Below are 16,100 nucleotides of genomic sequence, written 5' to 3' on the forward strand. Positions count from 1 at the left end.
CGTGTCCGCCCCGAGAGTCCGGTCCTCCGGGCCTCGCGGGCTGGTCTGCCAGTTTCTCCGCTAGCGTGGCGCTCCACCCCAAGCCGGCCGGACCCCACCCGGGCAGTGGAAGAACGAGGAGGGAGAAAGAGGGGTGGACATCTTGTCTTTTGGAAGATCTAAAGCCTGGTGCCGGTAATACTGAATTAGGTGCTGGGCGCTTCCCAGATTCACCCCGTAAATGCTCACAAAGCATTGGCTTGTTCAAAAAGGGGTTCTGGTTTTACAGAACAGGAAACTGAGGCTTCAGAGGTTAGTAAACTTACCTTACATCACCTGACAGGTTTCAGCTTTCTCAACTACGTAATGTACCAATTCACCTGCCTTCCCATTTCGCAGGACGATTGAAAATATTAACTGAATAAATTATTCGAAATCCTAATATCTTCAAAGATATTATTACGGAAGGTCAAGACAGAATGATGTTTATACTAAAGATTTAAGTAAAAAATCATCCTGGGTTCTGCTTAGGCAGGCAGGATAGCAGGCCAGATTCTCCAGGACACCCACCACTGACAAGAAACTAAGAAATTCTCCAAGAATTACCCCAACCCAAAAGGAACAAACCGTGGGAAGAACCAGCACTGGGTCATTGACCTCTGAGCACCGGGCTTTGCTTGAGAGCACGTGGAGAGTTTCTGCTGACACTGTGATCTGGGACTGGAAGAAGGAGACCCAAACATGAGGCTTTAAAGAGTTACCAAGTTCCCTGTGTTCTAAGCAGAAGCAATAAAAAAAAAAAAAAAGAAAACCGCACTCTGGAGGACGCTTCTTTGATTCAGTCCCATAAGATTCATGCAAATGCAAGTTAATAACAAAATCCCGAAACACAGGAGGTCACACATAAGTGACAGTCAGCAGAACTGATACACAATAGATTAAGGGCTTCTCTAACACAGAATACAAACCTTTTGTTTGTTTTTTGTTTTTTTAATTTAAAGGAAAAGAAAAAAAAGAACATCCTTGGCGATTACTTACCAATTATGATGGAGATAGAGTGCCAGTACATTGGAGAAATCTGGCAGATACCACCTTAATCAAGTACTCAAAGTTAAGTTCACCAGTAGTACAAATTGGCATCACAGATGAGGTGGTGTTCTAAGAACATGACATCACCTTTATTGTATTCCAAATACAGAACTGGAATTTAATCACAAGGAAACAGATAAGCCCAAATTATGGGACAGTCTACAAAACGACTGGTCTGTACACCTCAGATATTTCAGTGTCATAAAAGACAAAAAAAAAAACACAAAAAAAAACAACTGTTTCAGGGGTGCCTGGGTAGCTCAGTCGGTTAAGCATCTGACTTCAGCTCAGGTCATGATCTCACGGTTTGTGAGTTTGAACCCCACGTCCGGCTCTGTGCTGATAGCTCAGAGCCTGGAGCCTGCTTCAGATTCTGTGTCTTCCCCTCTCTCTCCTCCTCCCATGCTCACGCTTTGTCTCTCTCTGTCTCTCAATAATAAGCGTTAAGAAAAAATTAAACAAAACTGTTTCAGATTAAAGACTGTTCCTAGCCCAATGAGACTAAGGAGATTTGACATCTGAATTTCTGGATTGAAAAAAGTTGCTGCAAAGTATATTATTGAGACAACTGGAAATGAATATGTACAATGTGATAGATTTAAAACAACCTGTAATTCTTTGACATTCCTCTGGATGAGAAATGGGGACATATTTCTCCTTTTAAATCTGGGCTGGCCTAACGGAATGGGAAAAGATATTTGCAAATGACATATCGGACAAAGGGCTAGTATCCAAAATCTATAAAGAGCTCACCAAACTCCACACCCGAAAAACAAATAAACCAGTGAATAAATGGGCAGAAAACATGAATAGACACTTCTCTAAAGAAGACATCCGGATGGCCAACAGGCACATGAAAAGATGCTCAACATGACTCCTCATCAAGGAAATACAAATAAAAACCACACTCAGATATCACATATCACCTCATGCCAGTCAGAGTGGCCAAAATAAACAAATCAGGAGACTATAGATGCTGGAGAGGATGTGGAGAAACGGGAACCCTCTTGCACTGTTGGCAGGAATGCAAATTGGTGCAGCCACTCTGGAAAACAGTGTGGAGGTTCCTCAAAAAATTAAAAATAGACCTACCCTATGACCCAGCAATAGCACTGCTAGGAATTTACCCAAGGGATACAGGAGTGCTGATGTGTAGGGGCACTTGGACCCCAATGTTTATAGCAGCACTCTCAACAATAGCCATATTATGGAAAGAGCCTAAATGTCCATCAACTGATGAATGGATAAAGAAATTGTGGTTTATATACACAATGGAGTACTACGTGGCAATGAGAAAGAACGAAGTATGGCCCTTTGTAGCAACGTGGATGGAACTGCAGAGTGAAATGAGTGAAACAAGCCAGTCAGAGAAAGACAGATACCATATGTTTTCACTCTTATGTGGATCCTGAGAAACTTAACAGAAACCCATGGGGGAGGGGAAGGAAAAAAAAAAAAAGAGGATAGAGTGGGAGAGAGCCAAAGCATAAGAGACTCTTAAAAACTGAGAACAAACTGAGGGTTGATGGGGGGTGGGAGGGAGAGGAGGGTGGCTGATGGGTATTGAGGAGGGCACCTTTCGGGATGAGCACTGGCTGTTGTATGGAAACCAATTTGACAATAAACTTCATATATTGAAATCAATCAATCAATCAATCAATATGGGCTGGCCTGTCACTGCTTTTACAAATGGAATAGAGTGAAAGTCAAGGGATGCCAATCCTGAACCCAACCTTTATTTTATTTTATTTTATTTTTTTCTGAGCTCAATCTTTAAAAGGCAATTTCTGCTTCTTCCACTTATACTCTTTCCTGAATTTGATCATTGTATTGTTGTTATATAGGAAAGTGATTTTATTCTTAAGATTTAGTTAATGATTAACTATCACGATGTCTGCAATTTCTGTCCCATAGTTCAATTAAAGTGTGTGTGTGAGAGAGAGAGTGAGAAAGCAAGCGTGCACAAATGTGGCAAAATGTTAACAACTGATGAATCTAGATGAAGTGTATACAGGTGTTCCCTGAATGATTTTTACAACTTTTCTAAGCCTTCATATTTTCCCCCAAAAAAGTTAAAAGAGAAAGGATTAAATCTCAAAGAGGGGGAAAAAAGCAATGACTAGACTTCTCTTTTTGGCCAAGATGAACACACAAGGACCATCCCACCCAAAGTATCTAAAACAAACAAAAAAAAACCAGACAAAATATCTAAAACAACAGTTTTTAAGGTACTCTATATGAAGCAACGGAGGACAGTGATCTCTGAGAGACAGGAAACTGACAAGGTGAGTCCTACAACTGCCCCAGCTTGCTACTTTGAGAGTTTCCAAGCATGGCAGAAGGAAGAGAAAGTTGAGACAGAGTCTGGCAGACTCCCTGAGTTCAGAAAACAGACCCTAGAGTCCAGGGAGACAGAAGCAGCTAGAGCTCACAGGACAGAATAACAGAAAAAAGACAGCTTCACAGAAACAGAATACTGGACAGATCTGCAGAGAGTCCTCCCTCAACTATTTCTGATCAGTGTATGCATCTAAGGAAATGGTCCTAGGCCAGAGAAAGAACCACCTGTAAAGATTAGAGGGAAGCGTTCTTGTCATTCACATTGGGCTAGGAACAGTGCCTATTTCAATCAGGCTGGAAAAACTCAAAATTTACAAGGCACTGGGTAGAGTATTCAGGAAGGTCTTGCCTCAGTAGTGGAGAAGCAGCCCTACAATGAGCACCGCTCCAGACCTACCTGGCATCCAAACAAAGATTACCAGCTATACAAAAAGTCAAGAAAATACAACTGATAGGGGGAAAAAGAATTAGTGAAAAGCAATCCAGAACTGACACAGATGTTAGCATTAACAGAAAAGAACATTAAGATGGTTATTATAACTGTATGGTATATATTAAAAAAAGTAGAGTCACAGAAAATATTAAGGAAGACCCAAATGAAATGAAATGAAACGAAAATGAAAAATGAAAAATAAAATGCATGACAATATCAAATAGGCCACGAGGGGATAAATGAAAGAATATATTGTAAGGTTCTTATATTACGTATGAAGAGGCATAATATCACTTTAAGGCAGACTATGATAGATAAATATATATTATAAACCCTTAAGCAATCACTAACATATCAAAATAAAGAATTATAATTAATAAAGCAACAAAGGAGATAAAATCATATCAAAAAGAAACTTGATTAGTCCAAACGAAGGTAGAAAACTAGGAATGGGCAACAAATAACAGGTGGGACAAATAGAAAAAAATAGCAAAAGGAGATACTCAAATCTAACCACATTAATAATCAAATTAAATATAAATGGTGTAAATAGCCTGATTAAAAGGCATAGCTTATCAGGTTGAATAAAAAAGCAAGACCCAACTATATGCTGCCTACAAAAAGTGCACTTTAAATATGAAGATGATGTAAAAATAGGTTAAAAGTGAAAGGATGGAAAGAGAGAAACCACGCTAACACTAGCTGAAAGAAAATGAGATCAATTACTTCAAAATCAAACAAAATACATTTCAGACCAAAGAATATTTCCAGGGATAAAGAAGGTCATTTTATCATTATAAGGATAAAGGATCAATTCATCAAGAGAAATAACAATCTTAAACATTTATGAACCTAATAACAGTACCTCAAAATACATGAAGTTAAAACTGATAGAACTGCACAAAGAAATAGATGACTCCATAATTATAGTCAGAGATTTTTTTTTTTCAACGTTTTTTTATTTATTTTTTGGGACAGAGAGAGACAGAGCATGAACGGGAGAGGGAGACACAGAATCGGAAACAGGCTCCAGGCTCCGAGCCATCAGCCCAGAGCCTGACGCGGGGCTCGAACTCCCGGACCGCGAGATCGTGACCTGGCTGAAGTCGGACGCTTAACCGACTGCGCCACCCAGGCGCCCCTAGTCAGAGATTTTAACACTACTCAATAATTGCTAGACCACGTATGCAGAAAATCAGTATGGATATAGAAAATTTTAAAAACTAATCACTTGACCTGATTGACTTTTGTAAAACACCTAACAATAGCAGAATACACATTCTTCTCAAGTGCACAACGAACTATTCTGGGTCACAAGACTCAATAAAATACAATAGGATTTAAGTCATACAACCTATGTTCTCTGACCACAGAAAAATTAAATTAGAAATCAATAACTAAAAGATCCTTGGAAAATCCCCCAGTATTTGGAAACCAAACAATACCTTTCTTTATAACTGGGAGATTAAAGAAAAAATCAAAAGAGGAATTTTAAAAGTATTTGCAACTGAATGAAAATGAAAACAACATATCAGGATTTGTAGATGTGATTAACGCATTACTTAAGGGAAAACCTACAACACTAAATGTCTATATTAAGAAAAAGAAAGCTTTCAAATCAATGATCGCAGCTTCTACCTTACAAAACTAGAAAAGAAAGAGCAAATCAGACATAAAGCAGAAAAAAGGAATAATAAAGACCAAGGCAGAATCCAATGAAATAGAAAAGAAGAAAACAATAGAATCAAATAAAGCAAAGGCTGGTTCTTTCAGAAAAATCAGTAAAATGGATTAAGCTTTAGCCAGACTAATCAGGAAAAGAAGTAAAAAGATAAATTATCAATAACAGGAATGCAGAGTTGATATCACCACATATTCTGTAGGTATTAAGAATAAAAATAGATCCTTTTGTAAGTCATAAGTGTGATAATTGATGTTCATGCTGTTTTGTGACATGTGCCTCCTTCAAACCTTGTAACAACTGCAGTGTATTGTCCATCTCATGTGAAAAAAACAAACAAGAAAAAGGGGGTAAAAATAGATTATTATGAATAGTAATAACTTTATGCCAATAAATTTCACAACCTAGATAAAATGGAAAAACTCCTTGAAAGAAATAACTTACCATAGCTCACACAAAAATAAATAGATAACTTAAAAAGCCCTATATCTGTTAAAGAAATTGAAATTGTACTTAAAAGCTTTCCACATGGAAAATTTCAGGCCCACATAGCTAGAAGTGATAATATTAGCTCTATAGAAATTATAGAGGGGCACCTGTGTGGCTCAGTCAGTTAAGCATCCAACTTTGGCTCAGGTCATGATCTCACAGTTTGTGGGTTTGAGCCCCGATTCAGGCTCTGTGCTGACAGCTCGGAGCCTGAAGCCTCCTTTGGATTCTGTGTCTCCCTCTCTCTTTGCCCCTCCCCAGCTTGCACTCTGTCTCTCTCTACCTCTCTCTCTCTCTCAAAAATAAACATTAAAAAAATAAAGAAATTAGTGTCTGTGCTAATACTAATTCTATAGAAGGAAGAAGTAATACTAATTCTACACAAGAGTTTCCAAAGAAATTGAAGAAGAGGGAGTACTTCCCAACTCATTCTATGCGGCCAGTATCACCCCAACTCCAAACCCAGACAAAGATATTACAGGAAACAAAACTACAGACTAATATCTCTCATGTACATAGAAGCAAAAAATCTAAACAAAATTTCAGCAAATTGAACTCAACGGTATAAAAAAGGATAACATAATATAACCAAGTGGGTGTGTTCGCCCCCAAAATGCAGAATTGTTTTACTGTTCAAAAATCAAACAGTAGGGAATGCAAACTGGTACAGCCACTCTGGAAAACAGTGTGGAGGTTCCTCAAAATATTAAAAATAGACCTACCCTATGACCCAGCAATAGCACTGCTAGGAATTTACCCAAGGGAAACAGGAGTACTGATGCATAGGGGCACTTGGACCCCAATGTTTATAGCAGCACTCTCAACAATAGCCAAATAATGGAAAGAGCCTAAATGTCCAACTGATGAATGGATAAAGAAATTGTGGTTTGTATACACAATGGAATACTACGTGGCAATGAGAAAGAATGAAATCTGGCCTTTTGTAGCAACGTGGATGGAACTGGAGAGTGTGATGCTAAGTGAAATAAGCCATACAGACAAAGACAGATACCATATGTTTTCACTTTTATGTGGATCCTGAGAAACTTAACAGAAGACCATGGAGGAGGGGAAGGAAAAAAAAAAAGTTAGAGAGGGAGGGAGCCAAACCATAAGAGACTCTTAAAAACTGAGAACAATCTGAGGATTGATGGGGGTGGGAGGGAGGGAGGGGGTGGGTGATATGTATTGAGGAGGGCACCTGTTGGGATGAGCCCTGGGTGTTGTATGGGAACCAATTTGACAATAAATTTCATATTAAAAAAAAAATCAAACAGTAATTCATCATATTAGGAAACCAAAGGAGAAAAACCATATAATCATCTCAATAGGTGCAAACACTGCATTTGACAAAATCTAATATTTATTTCTAATAAAAATTCTTGGCAAGCTAGGAGTATGATGAAACTTCTTCAACCTGATAAAAGACATTTATGAAATACTGACAGCTAACATCACATTCATTGGTTAAAGACTGAATACTCTCCCACTAAGATCAAGAACAAGATAGGGGGATGTCTTCTATCACCACTTTTATTCAATATTGTATATAGATACAAAAACTCTAAACATAATTTCAATAAATTTAACAATATGTAAAAAGGATACTACATCGTGACCAAGTGGGATTCATCCCAAGAGGAATTCAACCCTTCAAAAATCAACCAATTTAATTGTTTTTTGCAAACTAAAAAGAAAACCCAGGTGAAATCATATTTCTAAAAAATAAATAAAAGGAGTCCATATTGAAGAAAGAAGAAAAACTGTCTTTTCATAAATAACAAGATTATCTCTGTAGAAATTTCAGTGCAATATACAAAACTGCCACAAAAACTAATAAACTTAGGGAGGCACAAGATACAAGATTGATACACAAAAATGAATTGAATTTCTATATATTGGCAATGAACAATTAAAAATTGAAATTTGAAGATAGCATGAAAAGATAATGAAAGACTTAAGGATAAATGTGACAAAAGATGTGAAAAATCTTTTTTTTAAAAACTACTTCATTGACAAATGATTGACATACAAAAAGGTATACATGTTTAGTGTGCACAACTTGGTGAGTTTCAGGTGTGGCTGTTTTTTTGTTTTTTTGTTTTTTTTTTTTAATTTACATCCTGGTTAGTTAGCATGTAGTGCAACAATGATTTCAGGAGTAGATCCCTCAATGCCCCTTACCCATTTAAACATCCCCCCTCCCATAACCTCTCCAGCAACCCTCTGTTTGTTCTCCATATTTAAGAGTCTCTTATGTTTTGTCCCCCTCCCTATTTTTATATTATTTTTGTTTCCCTTCCCTTATGTTCATCTGTTTTATATCTTAAAGTCCTCATATGAGTGAAGTCATATGTATTTGCCTTTCTCTGACTGACTAATTTCACTTAGCATAATACCCTCTAGTTCCATCCACATAGTTGCAAACGGCAAGCTTTCGTTCTTTTTGATTGCCGAGTAATACTCCATTGTATATATTTACCACAACTTCTTTTTAATATTTTTTAATTTATTTTTGACAGAGAGAGAGCATGCGATGTTGGGGGGGGGTGGAGGGACAGAGAGAGAGGGAGACACAGATTCCAAAACAGGCTCCAGGCTCTGAGCTGTCAGCACAGAGCCTGATGTAGGGCTTGAACCCATGAACTGTGAGATCATGACTGGAGCCCAAGTCAGATACTTAACTGACTGAGCCACTCAGTTGCCCCTATATACCACATCTTCTTTATTGCTTCATCCATCAGTGGATGGATTTGGTCTCTTTCCATACTTTGGCTACTGTTGATAGTGCTGCTATAAACATTGGGGTGCATGTGTCCCTTTGAAACAGCATGGATGTGAAAGATCTTAAACTTAAAAGGACAAAACATTGCTGAGAGAAATGCAAGAGACCTAAATGAATGAGATACATACTTTGTTCATGGGTCAGAAGACTCAATATTGTTAAGATATCAACTCTCCCCAAATTGATCTATAGGTTCAATGCATTTCTAATAAAAATCCCAGGAGATTTTTTTTCCTCCAGAAATTGACAAGCTGAAAATCATAATAAAATGCAAAGGACCTAGAACTCCTAAAAACTACTTTGGAAAAGAATATTAGATGAATATGAGCATTACTGTAAAGCTACCATAATTAAAACAGTATAATATAAGCATAAAGATAGATTAATGGACTATAACCAAGATTCCAAAAATAGGGTCAGTTGGCTGGTTCAGCCAGTAGAGTATGCAACTCTTAATCCAGGCTCTTGTGTTCAAGCCCCATGTTGGGGGTAGAGGTTACTTAATAATAATAATAAAATAATAATAAAAGAAGAAGAAGAAGAAGAAGAAGGAGAAGAAGAAGAAGAAGAAGAAGAAGAAGAAGAAGAAGAAGAAGAAGAAGAAGAAGATTCCAAAAATAAAATCATGTAAAAATGACTTTTGACAAAGGTACAAATGCAATTTAATGGAGAAAGGATGGTTTTTTCAATAAATAGTGCTTGAACAACTAAATATTCCTTAAAAAAAAAACAACCCATCTCAACCATGTACAAAAAGAACTCAAAATGAACGACAGACCTAAATGTAAAGCCTAATGTATAAAATGTCTAGAAGAAAATCTTTTAAACTGGACTTAAACAAAACCACTCTTTGAAAAACACTTAAGAAAATGGACAAACACCAAATCAAATAAAGATACCACAAAAAACAAGAACTACAGGCCAATATGTCTTATGAATATAGATGCAAAATCCTCAACAAAATATTAGCATACTGAGTCCAGCAATATATTTTTAAAAATCAAACATTATGATCAAGTATGGTTTATTCCCAGGATGCAATGTAGTTCAGTATTTGCAAAACAATCAATATGATACATCACATCAATAAGAGAAAGGATAAAAACCATATGATCATTTCAATAGATGCAGAAAAAGCATTTGACAAAGTACAACATCCATTCGTGATAAAAACCCTCTACAAATTAGGTCTAGAGAGAACATAACTCAACATAATAAAGGCCTTATATGGAAAAAAACACAGCCCAAATCACATTCAATGGGAAACAGCTGAGAGCTTTTCCTCTATGGTTAGGAACAAGACAGGGATGTCCACTCTACCACATTTATTCAACATAGTACTGGGAGTCCTAGCCACAACAGCTAGAAAACCTAAATAAAAGGCATCCAAGGAAGGATGGTAAGGAAGAAGTAAAACTCTCATGATTTGCAGATGACATGATACTATACATAGAAAACTCCAAAGACTCCACCAAAAACCTACTAGACTTGATAAATGAATTCAGTAAAGTCATAGGATACAAAATCAATGTATAGAAATCAGTTGCACCCTATACACTAATAATGAATCAGCAAAAAGGGAAATTTAAAAAACAATCCTGGGGTGGCTGTGTGGCTCAGTCGGCTAAGCTTCCGACTTTGGTTCAGGTCATGATCTCACAGTTGGTGGGTTCGAGCCCTGCACTGGTCTCTATGCTGACAGCTCAGAGCCTGGAGCCTGCTTCAGATTCTTGTCTCCCTCTCTCTCTGCCCCTCCTCCACTCACACTCTGTCTCTCTCTCTCAAAACTAAACATCTTTTTTAAATCTTAAAAAAAAATCCCATTTATAATTTCACCAAAACCAATAAAATACCTAGGAATAAACTTTACCAAAGAGGTGATGAAAGACCTGTACTCTGAAAACTAAAACACTGATGAAAGAAATTCAAGATGACAAAGAAATGGAAAGACATTCCATGCTCATGGTGGTAAGAATAAATATTGTTAGAATGTCTATATTACTCAAAGCAATCTATAGATTTAATGCAATTCCTACCAAAATATGAAAAGCATTTTTCACAGAACTAGAACAAACAATCCTGGGATGCCTGTCTGGCTCAGTCAGTAGAGCATGTGACTCTTGATTCCAGGGTCATGAGTTTGAGCCCCACATTGGGTGTAGAGATTACTTAAAAAAATGGAGTAGAACAAACAAACCTGAAACTTGTATGGAACCACAAAAGACCTCAACTAGCCAAATCAATCTTGAAAAAGAAAAACAAAACTGGGGGTATCATAATTCCAGATTGCAAGTTATATTAGTTATATTGCAAAGCAGTAGTAATTAAAACACTATGAAACTGGCATAAAATAGACATACAGATCAATGGAATAGAACAGAAAACCCAGAAAACTGGTCAGCTATGTGGGAAAGAATGAAACTGAAACACTTTATTTCACCATATACAAAAATAAACTCAAAATGATTAAAAACTTATTTATTTATTTTTAGAGAGAGATTGAGAGAGAGTGCAAGTGTGGGGGTGCAGAGAGAAGAGAGGGAGAGAGAATCTTAAGCAGACTCCACACCCAGAGCCCAGCAGAGCCTGATGTGGGGTTCAATCTCACAACCGTGAGACCACAACCTGAGCCAAAATCAAAAGTCAGATGCTCAACCAACTGTGCCATCCAGGTGCCCCAAATTTATTAAAAACTTATATGTGAGACGTTAAACCATAAAAACCCTCGAAGAGAACACATGCAGTAACCTCTCTGACATTGGTTATAGAAACTTTTTTCTAGATAGGTCTCCAGGGGCAAGAGAAACAAAAGCAAAAACAAACTATTGAAACTACATCAAAACAAAAAGCTTCTGCATAGTGAAGGAAACAATAAAACTAAAAGGTAACCTACAGAATAGGAAAATATATTTGCAAATGATATACTCAATAAAGGGTTAGTATCCAAAATGTATAAATAACGTATACAACCCAATATCTAAAAAGACAAATAATCCAATTAAAACATGAGCAGAAGATGTGAACAGACATTTCTACAAAGAAGACATACAGATGGCCAATAGACACATGAAAAGATACTCAGCATCACTTGTCATCAGGGCAATGCAAATAAAATCCACAGTGAGATATCACCTCATTACCTGTCAGAATGGCTAAAATGAAAAACTCAAGAAACATCAAGTGTTGGTAAAGATATGGAGAAAAAGGAATCCTCATGCACTGTTTGTGAAGATGCAAACTGGTGCAGCCACTATGGAAAATAGTATGGAGGATTCTCAAAAAATTAGAAATAGAACTACCCTACAATCCAGCAATCACACTGCTGGATATTTACCCCAAAAAATACAAAAACACTAATTTAAAGGGATACATGCATCCCTATGTTTAGTGAAGCATTATTTACAATAGCCAAATTATGGAAGCAGCCCAAATATCCATTGATAAATGGAGTGGATAAAGAAGATATGGTATATACATACAATGGAAATTATTCAGCCATAAGAAAGAATGAAATCTTGCCATTTGCAACAAAATTGATGGTTCCAGAGAGTATAACGCTAAGCAAAGTAAGTCAGAGAAAGACAAATACCATTATGATCTCACTCAAATGTGGAATTTATGAAACAAAACAAATGAGCAAAGGAAAAAAAAAGAGAGAGAGACAAACTAAGAAACAGACTTCTCTTTAGAGAACAAACTGATAGTTACCAGAGGGGAAGAAGGTGAGGAGATGGCGGGGATACAGGGAATGAGGATTAAAGGGTACACCGACTCAGGTGCCTGAGTGGCTTAGCTGGTTAAGCATCTGACTCTGGATTTCTGCTCAGGTCACGATCTCACGGTTTGTGAGTTTGAGTCCCATATCAGGCTCTGCGTTGAGTGTGGAGCCTACTTGGGATTCTCTCTCCTTCTCTCTCTGCCCCTTTCCCACTCTCAAAAATAAAATTAAAACTTAAAAATTTTTTAAAGAGTACATTTAACATGATGAAAAAAATTTAATAAAGAAAAAATAAATGAAAGAAATTTTAAAATAGAAAAGAAAATGGAAAAGTAGGCCCCAGATGAGGGAGAAATTCTTGCAACAAATATATTCTGATAGAAAACTTGTACACAAAATATACAAAGAACTCTCAGAACTCAGTATCAACCAAAACAAAACAAAACAAAACAAAACAAAAACCCCCAAGTTTTAAAAAATGGGCAAAAGGTTTCAATAGACATTTCACCAAAGAAGATACGCAGATGGAAATTAAGCTTATGACAAAATACTTAACAGAATTAGTCATTAGAAAAATGAAAATCAGGGGCACCTGGGTGGCTCAGTCAGTTGAGTGTGGACTCTTAATTTCAGCTGAGGTCTTGATTTCATGGTTCATGAGATTGAGCCTGGCTAAAATTCTCTCTCTCCTCCCCTTTGCCCCTCTCCCCTGTTTGCTCTCTCCTTCTCTCCTTCTCTCCCCCCCCAAAATAAATAATAAATAATAATAATAATAAAATAAATTAAATCACAAGGACATATTACTACATATCTATTTCACATGGCTAAAATTAAAAAGACTGACCAAAGCAGGTATTGGCAAGGCTATGGAGCACCTAGAAGTCTCATATACTGCCAGTGAGAATGTAAAATGGTACAACCCCTTAGGAACACAGTTTGGCAACTTCCTTTTTTTTTTTTTAATTTATTTTTGGGACAGAGAGAGACAGAGCATGAACGGGGGGAGGGGCAGAGAGAGAGGGAGACACAGAATCGGAAACAGGCTCCAGGCTCCGAGCCATCAGCCCAAAGCCTGAGGCGGGGCTCGAACTCACGGACCGCCAGATCGTGGCCTGGCTGAAGTCGGACGCTTAACCGACTGCGCCACCCAGGCGCCCCCAGTTTGGCAATTTCTTAAAAAGTTAAACACACACCTACCATGGGATCTAGCCATTTCATATTTAGATATTTAATTTTAATTAAAAAAATTTTTTTAACATTTATTTATTTTTGAGAGACAAAGAGAGACAAAGCACGAGCAGGGGAGGGGCAGAGAGAGAGAGGGAGACACAGAATCTGAAGCAGGCTCCGGGCTCTGAGGTGTCAGCACAGAGCCCGACCGGGGGCTTAAACTCACAAACCATAAGATCATGACCTGGGCCGAAATCAGACATTTAGCTGATGGAGCCACCCAGCCACCCCCCATTTTTAGATATTTACCTAATAGAAAAAAATATATATGTCAATACAAAGACTTGTACATAAATGTTTATAACTTCTCTACTGATAATCTCCAAAACCTGGAAACAGCCCAAGTAACCATCCAGAAATGAATGGATAAACAAATTGTGGTATATCTACATGATGCACTATTACTCAGCAGTAAAAAGTAATCAACTACTAATAAATGCCACATGTATAGATCTCAGATTATGCTGAGTAAAAGAAGTCAGACCAAAAAAAGAATACATACTGTATGATTCCACTTATAGAAAACTCTAGAAAATTTGAACAAATCTATAGTGAAAGAAAAGAGATCAAATAGAAAAAACAACAGTTGCCTAGGGTAGGGCCTGGGACATACTAGAGGGAGGAATAATAAAAAAGGCATGAGGAGAATTTTCAAGGTGATAGATATGTCCCATGTCTTGGTGGTGGCAATGATTTCACATGTGCATACATAGTCCAAAACGTATCAAATTATGCATAGCACTATGGAAAAACATGGGAGAATATTGCCATAATCTACAAGTGGAGGGTATCTTTAGAAGCATGATTCAATACTCATAAATTACAAAGGAATATATGTATAAATTTAAAACACTTTAAAATTCCACCGCAAAAGCATAAAAAAGTAAAAAAGATAATAAATTTGGGGAAAGTATTAGTAACTCATATTACAGATAAAACCTTAAATTCCTTAATGTAGAAGACTTCTACAAGTTACTGAGAAAGTTCAACTAACTGATAGTAAAATGGGAAAAATATGTAGTAATATGAAGTAAAACTTACAGTTAAGGAAATGTAAAGACATCTTTATTTTATGAAAAGACGCTCATTCTTATAAAATAAATGAAATTCAGATGCCAATTAAAACTACACTGGGAGGGGCGCCTGGGTGGCTCAGTCGTTAAGCGTCCGACTTCGGCTCAGGTCATGATCTGGCGGTTCATGAGTTCAAGCCCCAAGTCGGGCTCTGTGCTGACAGCTCAGAGCCTGGAGCCTGTTTCAGATTCTGTGTCTCCCTTTCTCTCTCTGACCCTCCCCCGTTCATGCTCTGTCTCTCTCCGTCTCAAAAATAAATAAACGTTAAAAAAGAATTAAAAAAAAAAAAACTACACTGGGAGAATTAGTGGCACTGATTTTTAGCAATTGCACTGATGTGAGTGTGGGATAACAGGCAATCTTTCTTTTATTTAACTAGTAAGAGTGTATTAAATTAGTATGACTTCCAGTGAGGACAATTTGGCAAAATTATCAAACCTTTAAAAAATACACATTGCCGGGGCGCCTGGGTGGCGCAGTCGGTTAAGCGTCCGACTTCAGCCAGGTCACGATCTCTCGGTCCGTGAGTTCGAGCTCCGCGTCAGGCTCTGGGCTGATGGCTCAGAGCCTGGAGCCTGTTTCCGATTCTGTGTCTCCCTCTCTCTCCGTTCCCCCGTTCATGCTCTGTCTCTCTCTGTCCCAAAAATAAATAAAAAACGTTGAAAAAAAAATTAAAAAAAAAAATACACATTGCCTCTGACCCAACCATTCTTCCCTAGAGATTTATCCTACAGATATTCAAGCATATATGTCTGCAAAGATATTCAGTAAAGTATCATTTATTATAGCCAAATCAGAAACTAATCGCCATCAATAGGACCCAAATATACTTGTATGCTTGTACATGTGTTAAACATCTCAAAAATAATACATAAAAACTAATAAGAGTAGTTACTTCTGAAAAGAAGAACTGAATGGCTGAGGGACAAATGTGCAAGAAGACTAACTTTTCCCTCTATGGCTATTAGTACCTTTTAAATTATGTAGTGTGTACATTTATTGCCTCTTCACAAACAAAATAAAAAGTAGTATAATTAAAATCTGGAAGTTCTAAGCGATATTAACGAGGAAAGCATATGTCAATTCAAAGAGAAAGTCAATTGCAAACTCTAGGTAAAACAAAAAAGTTTTTTAAAAATGTAGCATGAAATATGAAGCAAACTATGATATGATTTGAGCAAGTTATGCAGAATAGGAAAGAAGAATCCACTCAACCTTGATGTTTGTTTCATTCTCCTTTGAATAGCTCAAGTTTAAAGATGTGGAATTAGTTTATCTTCTG

General features: G+C 37.2%; 1 non-coding gene across 1 annotated transcript; it reads left to right on the top strand.

The window, feature by feature from the left end:
- Nucleotides 1-5,743: 5,743 nt before the first annotated feature.
- LOC113600036 (small nucleolar RNA U13) lies at nt 5,744-5,846 on the top strand. Its single transcript, XR_003421015.1, has one exon. It is a non-coding gene; the product is annotated as a small nucleolar RNA U13 (small nucleolar RNA).
- The last annotated feature ends 10,254 nt before the right edge of the window (nt 5,847-16,100 follow it).

Source organism: Acinonyx jubatus, chromosome C2 (assembly GCF_027475565.1).
Source record: "Acinonyx jubatus isolate Ajub_Pintada_27869175 chromosome C2, VMU_Ajub_asm_v1.0, whole genome shotgun sequence".
NCBI classification, from domain to species: domain Eukaryota; kingdom Metazoa; phylum Chordata; class Mammalia; order Carnivora; family Felidae; genus Acinonyx; species Acinonyx jubatus.